Source organism: Salvelinus sp. IW2-2015, unplaced genomic scaffold (genome assembly GCF_002910315.2).
Source record: "Salvelinus sp. IW2-2015 unplaced genomic scaffold, ASM291031v2 Un_scaffold16384, whole genome shotgun sequence".
Taxonomy (NCBI): domain Eukaryota; kingdom Metazoa; phylum Chordata; class Actinopteri; order Salmoniformes; family Salmonidae; genus Salvelinus; species Salvelinus sp. IW2-2015.
Window position 1 is genome coordinate 150,810 of NW_019957562.1, and position 12,718 is coordinate 163,527.

Here is a 12,718-nt window from a genome sequence, read left to right on the forward strand (position 1 = left end):
TTGATAATCTATGCATAGTCACTTTAACTCTACCTACATGTACATATTACCTTAATTACCTCGACTAACTGGTGTGCCCGCACATTGACTCTGTACCAGTACCCACTGTATATAGCCTCACTTGTTATTTTACTGCTGCTGTTTAATTATTTGTTACTTTTATTTACTTTTTTTTAAAGCATTGTTGGTTAAGGGCTTGTAAGTAAGCATTTCACTGTAAGGTGTTGTATTCGGCGCAGGTGACAAATCAAATTTGGGTGTGGGACATTGGCATTATAAGCGTTGGTTGAAAGAGGCCCTTTGTGCACCTTTCAGGCAGTGGACAAGAGGACCGTCTTGAAAGAGGCAGTATGATCAAATATTGACATCCTGAAGCTTATCATTTTGTTTTATGGTTTGTTGCCTCTGATCTGAGTTCTGTGCTCATTCAAATGGCTGACAATAGCGATATTGTTGCAGGGACCGGTTTGGGTTTTAACTTTACCTTCTATACCGGTATTTGAATGTTTGGTTTGTTAAATGTGATACACCATGTGTAATGTCAATTTTTATATTTTGCTTCGCTACTTGTGTCTCTCTCTGCTCTTTCTCTCAGTGCCACTTTCCACACAGACCTAGCCACGCCACCTGTCACTCAAGGAGCGCATTTGATGTTCCTCAACACCGAAACACTTGCATTCAGTCTGCATGGTCAATGCAGCACATGCAACAATGTTGATGACAACAATGCCGTTTTCTCTTTGCTTCTTAACTTAGGGCTAGGCCCCTTTTTTCTCAATTTCCGCCTGAATGACGTGCCCAAAGTAAACTGCCTGTTGCTCAGGCCCTGAAGCCAGGATATGCATATAATTGGTACGATTGGAAAGAAAACACTTTGAGGTTTGTAGAAATGTTAAAATAATGTAGGAGAATATAACACAATAGATATGGTAGGAGAAAATCTAAAGAAAAACCAACCTGAATTTATTTTTTGAGAGAGACCATCCTCTTAGAATGGCAAGTATAAAGTCATTCTGAAAATTAGCTCCCTGGATGCAATTCCTATGGTTCCACAGGGTGTCAGCAGTCTATGTTCAACGTTTCAGGGTTGTATCTTCAAAAACTAAAAAGAAATATCAGTTTTAGTACAGGGACACAGGTTTGGAAATTAGTGTTTGCGTGTGCCATGAAGATAGGACGCACCTGCTAAAATCGGTTAACTATTGAACATACATCTTTCCCGAATAAATATTATAGTTTGATTACATTTTAGGGTATCTGAGGAGTAAATAGAAATTTATTTTCACTTGTTGAAACAAAGTTTAGGGGTAGATTTACAGAATCCTTTCTCTGCATGTTGAATGAGTGGATTACTCAAATCGATGGCGCCAACTAATCAGACTTTTTGGGATATAAAGGATTGTATCTAACAAAACGGCACTACATGTTATAGCTGGGACCCTTTGGATGACAAATCAAAGGAAGATTATCAAAAAGTAGGTGAATATTTAATCGCTATTTATGAATTGATGAAACCTGTGCCGGTGGAAAAATATTTTGGTGTGGGGCGCCGTCCTCAAACAATCGCATGGCATGTTTTCGTTGTAATAGCTACTGTAAATCGGACAGTGCATTTAGATAAAAAATTATTTAAGRTTTCAACCGATACAAGACACATACAGTATGTACATTTGAAGTCAGAAGTTTACATACACCTTTAAACTCAGTTTCACAATTCTTTAAATACATTTACATTTAAACATTTACATACATTTAAACTCAGTTTCACAATTCCTGACATTTAATCCTAGTACAAATTACCTGTCTTAGGTCAATTAGGATCACCACTTTATTTTAAGAATGTGAAATGTCAGAATAATAGCAGAGAGAAAGATTTATTTCAGCTTTTATTTCTATCATCACATTCCCACTAAGTCAGAAGTTTACATACACTCAATTAGTATTTGGTAGCATTGCCTTTAAATTGTTTAACTTGGATCAAATGTTTCGGGTAGCCTTCCACAAGCTTCCCACAGTAAGTTGGGTGAATTTTGACCCATTCCTCCTGACAGAACTGGTGTAACTGAGTCAGGTTTGTAGGCCTCCTTYCTCGCACACGCTTTTTCAGTTCTGCCCTCATATGTTCTTTAGGATTGAGGTCAGGGCTTTGTGATGGCCACTCCAATACCTTGACTTTGTTGTCCTTAAGCCATTTTGCCACAACTTTGGAAGTATGCTTGGGGTCATTGTCCATTTGGAAGACCCATTTGCGACCAAGCTTTAACTTCCTGACTGATGTTTTGAGATGTTGCTTCAATATATCCACACAAGTTTCCTACCTCATGATGCCATCTATTTTGTGAAGTGCACCAGTCCCTCCTGCAGCAAAGCACCCCCACAACATGATGCGGTCACCCCGTGCTTCACAGTTGGGATGGTGTTCTTCGCTTGCAAGCCTCCCCTTTTTCCTCCAAACATAATGATGGTCATTATGGCCAAACAGTTCCATTTTTTGTTTCATCAGACCAGAGGACATTTCTCCAAAAAGTACCATCCTTGTCCCCATGTGCAGTTGCAAACCGTAGTCTGGCGGTTTATTGGCGGTTTTGGAGCAGTGGCTTCTTCCTTGCTGAGCGGCCTTTCAGTAGATGTCCTAACCGACTTGCCAAACTATAATTTGTTAAGAAATTTGTGGAGTGGTTGAAAAACGAGTTTTAATGACTCCAACCTAAGTGTATGTAAACCTCTGAGTTCAACTGTACCTAAATGTTTAATATCCATAATTTTAGGATGATTTGTTTGAATTGCGCTCCTTCCTGTTTGCGCACCCTCTGGCAGGACTCCTAGCCCTAAATGGTTATAAATTCACTTGCGTTCTATAATGACACTGTTAGTTTGTGTTTTCTACATCAGCAAACAGCTAGTTTGTCTTTTTAGCAAGTTGCCCTAAATCTTGTGAGACGCTAATTGTTAGCCGCTAATGCTAATAGCTAGCTATATATGTTCTGAGTAAGAGAACGTAGCTAGCTAATACAGCCTGATAATACCAGTGATGGTGTATACTTAAATCAGCATGTTGTTTGTGCGACAGTATCTTCTAAATTAAAGAGGAATATGCAAAGCATTAACATGTTAGCTACATAAAGTAGCTAAAAGAAGACACGCTCTGTCCGGAGCAGCCAGAGTCTCCCTCCTGTCCGGAGCAGCCAGAGCCGCCCGTCAGTCAGGAGCTGCCTGAGCCGTCAGTCAGTCAGGAGCTGCCCGTCACTCCCGCGCTGCCGGAGCCGCCTTTCACTCCGGCGCTGCCGGAGTCGCCCTTCACTCCGGTGCTGCCGGAGTCCCCGCCTGTCTGCGCTGCCGGAGTCTCCCGTCTATTCGGGGCTCGCTGAAAGGGTCCCGTCCGAGGTCGGCGGCGAGGGTCGCCGCTCCAAAGGCGCCGCATAAGTGGGCCAAGACTATGGTGGAGTGGGGTCCAGTCCGCACCAGAGCCACCACCGCGGTGAAATTCCACCCAGCCCCCCTCCCTATAGGTTCAGATTTGCGGCCGGAGTACACCCTTTGGGGGGGGGGGTACTGTCACGTTCTGACCTTAGTTCCTTTTTTATGTCTTTATTTTAGTTGGTCATGGCGTGAGTTGGGGTGGGGCATTCTATGTTGTTTCTTCTATGTTTTGTTCTGTTGTTATATTTCTATGTGTTTGGCCTTGTATGGTTCTCAATCAGAGGCAGGTGTCAGTCGTTGTCTCTGATTGGGAGCCATATTTAGGTAGCCTGGTTTCTATTGTGTTTTGTGGGTGGTCGTTTCCTGTGTTAGTGTTTGCACCATACGGGACTGTTTCGGTTGTTTGTTTGTACTTTTGTTATCTTGTTCAGTGTTCTGTTGAGTTATTAAATATCTCATTATGGACACTTACCACGCTGCACATTGGTCCGATCCTTGCTACTCCTCCTCAGACAAGGAGGAAATCCGTTACACCTAGATTATTTGCCCATATCGTGGCAGTGTGGAAATTATCTCAATTGAGCAGTGGTGTAAAATACTTAAGTACTTTTGATACTTAAGTACATTTTATCAATTACATTTACTTTTGACACTTAAGTATATTTAAAACAAAATACTTTTAGACTTTTACTCAAGTAGTATTTTGCTGGGTGACTCACTTTTACTTCAGTAAAAGTAAAGATATGTTCATAGAAAATTACTCAAGTATGACAAATGGGTACTTTTTTCACCACTGCAATTGAGCGCAGGAAATGCAGAAATGATAAAAGTGCTGAAATTTGTTTTGGTTGAAGTTGAATTGAACAGTATAAAACAATCAGAATGTAGAAAGACTCAATGAAATCACTTAGAATGTATGTGCTGCCACCCTAGGATCACTCACTACTCATAAAGCAAATGTAGAACTTTTACTATTCAAAAACTCAACATACCGTCAAATACCGTCATACCGTCATTTTTTTTTTATATACCGTGATATAATATTTTGGCCATATTGCCCAGCCCTACATCACACCAACAACTTAATTATGGAGAAGGCAAAACATGAGATCTGGGAAACCAAAGGAATTTCCCCTAATCAAACTCAAGTGTCTGACGGTTTCAGAAAATAAGGGATATTGGCCATATCTAATAATCTAATCACGTAGATTTAGAGGGTTTTCTTCCGAGAGCTTATATTCAATAGTTATTTAAATGTACTATACATGTTGTCTTACACAAGCGTGGAGCCATACAGACATCGCAGGAATCTCAACAATTTCGTTCCCCTATGGAAGCCTCTGCTGCTCTTTTGTAATACTAAGGTTGGTGGGGATGGATATGCATAGTTCTTCGGCCCATTAACTTCCCTTCATTTGACATCAAGGCAACTATGTCGACAAAGCTGGAGGTAATTTCAAGAGCCTAAATCACAGTCAATCAGCGACGAGGCTTTGGCGTCAGATTGCTCTTGTACTTTGTGAGGCTAACTATGGGACAACCACAGACCTTTTCTCCCTGATACGAGGACGTAGCGAGAAGACACTACTGCAAAATATGTGCTTCCTGTTCAGCATTGATCCTGAAATAATCCTCTGGAAGCGATACGTTATTGGAGGAAAACTCTCCAGAAACAAACAAGGAATTCTTCTGAAGCAGACACTGTAGCTGTTCTTTCTCTTTATAGTTGTTTGTGGAGGAGCCTTTTGAAAGTTGGCCTTTGGGGGAATGAAGTGTTTTCTGTCTTAGTCTTTGATGCCTTTCTTTGAGTTCCTTCCTTCGTTACATCTGGAGCTTCTCTCTCTCTCTCATGCTCCTTTCGTCTTCATTATGACATAAATATATATATAATATAATTTTTGTTTTGTATAATTGCAATGGTTATTTCTCTGTGTACTTCATTGCTTAGTGTAGCATGCAAGACACATCTATGAGTAAACTCCCTCATAGCCACACTACAGGCCAGTACTGGCTCAGATTAAAATACGATGGAGAAGCTCTCTGCCCTCTGGTTGCAAAGACATTAGGGGGATATTTCTCCACCTGACTAACACAAGTGGACTCGGCACCTTTGACCCACAATATCCTCCATCCTACCCCCAAAAAGTGCAAAAGTGCAGACTATATCCAGCGGAGGTGTAAACGCTCGTCGGAGGAAGTGGACCAAGGTGCAGCGTGGTACGTGTTCATGATTCTTTATTAAATCCGAACTCCAAACAAAACAACGACGACGACGAACGTCACGTCACGTCACGTCACGTCACGTTACGTTCCGTTCCGTTCCGTAGGCTACGCAGAGCTAACAAAAAATAACATCCCACAACCTAAGGTGGGAAAACAGGCTGCCTAAGTATGATTCCCAATCAGAGACAACGATAGACAGCTGTCCCTGATTGAGAACCATACCCGGCCAAAACATAGAAACACAAAACCTAGAAATACAGAACATAGAATGCCCACCCAAATCACACCCTGACCAAACCAAATAGAGACATAAAAAGGCTCTAAGGTCAGGGTGTGACAGGAGGATATATGTGCTCTGTGTATTAATAACCATATGCAGATCCTCCCTTCGTGCTCCCTGTCAGTCCTTGACCACAGGAAGGCTGAAGTTTCTGCTCGTTATGTCAACTTGACATTCCCACATGTTCACTGGCTATGTGTGTGAGATGTACAGTACCAGTCAAAAGTTTGGACACACTGTCACGTTCGTTATAGCGATGAGACCAAAGTGCAGCGTGATTTGAATGCATCTTCTTTTAATAAAAAAAGAACACTGAATGAACTATACAAAAACGAACGTGAAGCTATATAATCATAGTGCTGACACAAGCAACTAAAACATAGACATAGATAATCCCCCACAAAATACTCAAGGAATATGGCTGCCTAAATATGGTTCCCAATCAGAGACAACGATAAACAGCTGCCTCTAATTGAGAACCAATCTAGGCAACCATAGACATACAAAACCCCTAGACTGGTACCCACCATAAACATACAAAAACCCTAGACAGCAAAAACATATAATCACCCATGTCACACCCTGACCTAACCAAAATAATAAAGAAAACAAAGAATACTAAGGTCAGGGCGTGACACACACCTACTCATTCGAGGGTTTTTCTTTATTTTTTTACTATTTTCTACATTGTAGAATAATAGTGAAGACACCGAAACTATGAAATAACACATATGGAAGCATGTAGTAACCAAAAAAGTGTTAAAGATATATATAAATATATTTTATATGTGAGATTCTTCAAAGTAGCCACCCTTTGCTTTGATGACAGCTTTGCACACTCTTGGCATTCTCTCAACAAGCTTCACCTGGAACGCTTTTCCAATTGTCTTGAAGGAGTTCCCACATATGCTGAGCACTTGTTGGCTGCTTTTCCTTCACTCTGCGGTCCAACTTATCCAAAARCATCTCAAATTGGGTTGAGGTCGGGTGATTGTGGAGGCCAGGTCATCTGATGCAGCACTCCATTGCTCTCCTCTCCAGCCTGGAGGTGTGTTGGGTCATTGTCCTGTTAAAAAAAAAGATTGTCCCACTAAGCACAAACCAGACGGGATGGTGTATCGCTGCAGAATGCTGCGGTAGCCATGCTGGTTAAGTGTGCCTTGAATTCTAAATAAATCACTGACCGTGATGAAATTGCACATTGTTGCATTTGCAGAAAAGTTCTACTGATTGATATGTATTCCACACAGGTCTTACAGGCTCACAATATAGGTTGATCAAACATCAACAGCCAACCGTGTAATGACTTTAAAAGCTTGATTTTCAAATTCCTATGTTTGTTTGACAAGATTCAAACACAGTAAACTTGCAGGTCTAAGCGATAAGGACCTTGATGTGTTACACAGGACTGGACCTGAGTGAAAGCTGTGTGACATGAGCTGGATCCCTCTGAGGATGCCTGTCCTGGTGTGTTCTCGGTCTCTAGCTGTTTGCTGGAGACAGAAAGGTAATCTGACGATTGATGCTTGCGTCTGCCTGCGCCAACCTTTCCTCCGGTCACCTTCAATTGCACTTAAACTTCACATCATGGTAGACAGCCTCCCTTCCTAAAGCTAATTGCCCATGTAGATCAGAGACCTTGACCTACAGTTACTTCAACTCTGCGAAGTGTGCACACCGTTTGCAGAGGCCTCACATGCTTTGCTATCACATGTTATCAGGGCTGCAACTTCGCTTTGACATTCACCGACGCCACCYTACACTCCTGCTGTCTCACTCTTACACACTGTGCTCAACCGCCTGCATTTCGCCTTTGAATGCGACAGGAGGCATTTCTGGAGAGCACAAGCCAAGTGAGCCCGGTCTTACGTAATGTGCTTTGAGACCCAGAGAGACCGGACGGCTTAAATTGTGCACCATCAGGGTGGATGTGAATGCAATGTAATCCAGAGCCCTGTGGGAGAGTGAGAGGAAAAGGGGGATTTCATGGTAAAGGTGCTGGCGGTGGGCTGATAATAGATGGATAATTAAATGCAGCGGTCAGACCATTAGAGGCTTAGGTGTTGGGAGGTGGAAAGATGGAGGGTAAAATAATCAGGGGGAATAGTGAGTCTGAAAGCTGTGGAGTGGGGCTTTTAGAGGGGGCCATGTGGAGGACACATAAAAAAAACTCTGCTGGAGTGAGGGCCTCGTACTACTAATGACGGGGGCTTTCAAAATTAGCATCCCACTACATGCTGAATGAGTTGCCAGGCCTCTGACACCTCACACGAGACAGCTTCACAGACTGAGGAGGGGAGAGAGAGAGATTACAGAGCCACATGAGCAGATGAGCTCCCACATTTTCCAGCATGTTTTTAAAAAAAWATATAGATTTAGAGTTAGACTTTTTTGGCAGGGACATATACAGGACGCTACCCTCCACAACATAACCTTCACTCCAAATGAAAAACTCCAAACCTACAACCTGATTTTGGATGGATATTATATGCAAGGCTTATTCCCGAGCTATACAGCAAATGCTCTGGCAAACAAACAGAAACCTGAAAACACCATCCAACCTGGAATGTTTAGTCTGAAGCTATATTTTATTTTCAAAAGCTAAGAAGAAAAATACAGTACAATGATATATATTACATTATAAGGGCTGAATGCTAAATTAAGGCTACCAAGCTTGCTAGGACAAAGGGATACAACTTCAATTATCACTGACGTGTGAAGTGAAAGGTTTCAAAGCCCTTGAGCCCAACAATGGCAGGAGAATCACATGCAGAGGGCTTCGAAGCCGCCTCCCGCTGTTCAGAGGTAATTAAAATACAGTACTCTTTGTATGTAAAAAATTACAAGGCAAGAAAGGAGTACAAAATGAAGCTCCTTGTGGAAAATCAAGATATACTTTTTGCTAACTGTTATAAAGATGGGAACATAAGCAACTTAATCTTCTACGCAGACCATTCCCTGGCATGGCACAGTGCTATATTAACACACTACCCCTGTTAAGAGAGGGGATGTTACCGACAAGTGGAAACTCAGGATATTAGACAATGAGTAGTCAGCAAATGTGAACGTGTACAAATCTGGAACAGTAATGGTACAGGGAAACCCCAAACCATTTCAGCTGGACTTTCACATGATCAAAAGAGATAGCTCAGCAGGATAAGCTCTCTCTTGAGAAAGATACCCCGCACCTCGAGCGTGTCAGACCAGACCTCTTCATTAAACAACCCCACAAACGAGCAAGCCCAAGCGGAAAGTCAACCTCCCAGGCTGCATCCCAACCGGCCGTGATTGGACGTCCCATAGGGCGGCGCACAATTGGCCCAGCGTCGTCCAGGTTTGGCCGGTGTAGGCCGTCATTGTAAATAAGAATTTGTTCTTAACTGACTTGCCTAGTTAAATGAAGGTTCAAAAATGTAATAAAATAAAATATTAAAATCCCAGCACAGAGTGCTACTCCCTCTTTGAAATGAAGGATAGATTCACCCAGCTGGAGGTAAGGCAGGTGGAGCTGGAAGAGGAGGTGAACACATTCCAGTCAGCACAACAACAAAAAATCCTTCAGCTCAACAACACCCCCTCAACCAGACCCAGAGAGCTGGAGGTGGAGAGAGACACATCTGCACTCTGGACTGTGAGACAACATCAACAGGAGAAAGAGCAGGAGCAGGAGAAGAACAGAAAACTAGAGGAGAGGATCAGAGTGCTGGAGGAGAGCGTGAGGTGGATGGCGTGTGACAGAGAACAACCCATTAGATAGGTGGCCACCCCCACAGAGAAGCCAGCAGAACAGCCCACCTCAGCTCCCGACATAAGTCTTGACACCACAGCAGAACAGTCCACCCCAGACCCTGACCATACGTCAACATCACAGCAGAACAGAAATGAAGAACCCCAAGCCTAGGGGATCCCACCCCCTCTGAGCACACTCCCTGTCAGCCACCCTTATAGCCCTCCTGAAAACAGCCCCACACCCACTGAGGACATACACAAGACATAGATTGTACTCCCTATGGATTCAAACAGGAAATATATACACTCAAAAGGAACATCAAACTCGACATACTAATTAGGATCTGGCTAAAAATACTTGAATCAGTTATAGAACCCATTGCCCTTTATGTTTGGTGTCCGAACACCAAACAAGAATTCACAAAATGGGACAAACACCAAATTGAGACTGCACGCAGAATTCTGCAAAAATATTCTGCGTGTACAACGTAAAACACCAAATAATGCATGCAGAGCAGAACTAGGCTTATACCCGCTACTTATCAAAATCCAGAAAATAGCAGTTAAATTCTATAACCACCTAAAAGGAAGCGATTCCCAAACCTTCCATAACAAAGCCATCACCTACAGAGAGATGAACCTTACAGAGCCACATGAGCAGATGAGCCTCCCACATTTTCCAGCATGTTTTTTAAAAATATAATTATGATTTAGAGTTAGACTTTTTTGGCAGGGACATATACAGGACGCTACCCTCCACAACATAACCTTCACTCCAAATGAAAAACTCCAAACTACAACCTGATTTTTGGATGGATATTATGCAAGGCTTTTATCCCGAGCTATACAGCAAATGCCTCTGGCAAACAACACCCCTCAACCAGACCCAGAGAGCTGGAGGTGGAGAGAGACACATCTGCACTCTGGACTGTGAGACAACATCAACAGGAGAAAGAGCAGGAGCAGGAGAAGAACAGAAAACTAGAGGAGAGGATCAGAGTGCTGGAGGAGAGCGTGAGGTGGATGGCGTGTGACAGAGAACAACCCATTAGATAGGTGGCCACCCCCACAGAGAAGCCAGCAGAACAGCCCACCTCAGCTCCCGACATAAGTCTTGACACAACAGCAGAACAGTCCACCCCAGACCCTGACCATACGTCAACATCACAGCAGAACAGAAATGAAGAACCCCAAGCCTAGGGATCCACCCCTCTGAGCACACTCCTTGTCAGCCACCCTTATGCCCTCCTGAAAACAGCCCCACACCCCACTGAGGACATACACAAGACATAGATTGTACTCCCTATGGATTCAAACAGGAAATATATACACTCAAAAGGAACATCAAACTCGACATACTAATTAGGATCTGGCTAAAAATACTTGAATCAGTTATAGAACCCATTGCCCTTTATGTTTGGTGTCCGAACACCAAACAAGAATTCACAAAATGGGACAAACACCAAATTGAGACTGCACGCAGAATTCTGCAAAAATATTCTGCGTGTACAACGTAAAAACACAAATAATGCATGCAGAGCAGAACTAGGCTTATACCCGCTACTATCAAAATCCAGAAAAATAGCAGTTAAATTCTATAACCACCTAAAAGGAAGCGATTCCCAAACCTTCCATAACAAAGCCATCACCTACAGAGAGATGAACCCGGAGAAGAGTCCCCTAAGCAAGCTGGTCCTGGGCTCTGTTCACAAACACAAACAAACCCCACAGAGCCCCAGGACAGCAACACAATTAGACCCAACCAAATCATAAAATAACAAAAAGATAATTCTTTCCCATGTGTCAAGTAATTAACAAAAAAACGAGTAAACTAGAATGCTATTTGTCCGTAACCAGAGAGTACACAGTGGCAGAATACCTGACCACTGTGACTGACCCAAACTTAAGGAAAGCTTTGACTATGTACAGTCTCAGTGAGCATTGCTATTGAGAAAGGCCGCTGTAGGCAGACCTGGCTCTTTTTTTTTATTTTTTTTTTATTTATTTCACCTTTATTTAACCAGGTAGGCTAGTTGAGAACAAGTTCTCATTTGCAACTGCGACCTGGCCAAGATAAAGCATAGCAGTGTGAACAGACAACACAGAGTTACACATGGAGTAAACAATAAACAAGTCAATAAACATGGTAGAAAAAAAGAGAATCTATATACAATGTGTGCAAAAGGCATGAGGTAGGACATAAATCGAATAATTACAATTTAGCAGATTAACACTGGAGTGATAAATCATCAGATGATCATGTGCAAGAAGAGATACTGGTGTGCAAAAAGAGCAGAAAGTAAATAAATAAAAGCAGTATGGGGGGTGAGGTAAGTGTAAATTGGGTGGTAGTTTACAGATGGACTATGTACAGCTGCAGCGATCGGTTAGCTGCTCGGATAGCAGATTTTTAAAGTTGTTGAGGGAGATAAAAGTCTCCAACTTCAGAGATTTTTGCAATTCGTTCCAGTCGCAGGCAGCAGAGAATGGAAGGAAAGGCGTCCAATGAGGTTTGGCTTTAGGGATGATCAGTGAGATACACCTGCTGGAGCGCGTGTGCGGGTGGGTGTAGCCATCGTGACCAGTGAACTGAGTAAGGCGGCACTTTACCTAGCATAGCCTTGTAGATGACCTGGAGCCAGTGGGTCTGACGACGAACATGTAGCGAGGGCCAGCCGACTAGGGCATGGCTTCTCTCAAGAGAAGACAGGCTATGTGCACACTGCCCACAAATGAGGTGGAAACTGAGCTGCACTTCCTAACCTCCTGCCAAATATATGACAATATTAGAGACACATATTTCCCTCAGATTACACACAGATCACAAAATAATTAGAAAACAATTTTGATAAACACCCATATTACTAGGTGAAATACCAGTGTGCCATCACAGTAGCAAGATTTCTGACGTGTTGCCACAAGGAAAGGGCAACCAGTGAAGAAAAACACCATTGTAAACATAACCCTATTTATGTTTATTTATTTTCCTTTTTGTACTTTCACTATTTGCACATCGTTACAACACTGTATATGACATTTGAAATGTCTTTATTCTTTTGGAACTTT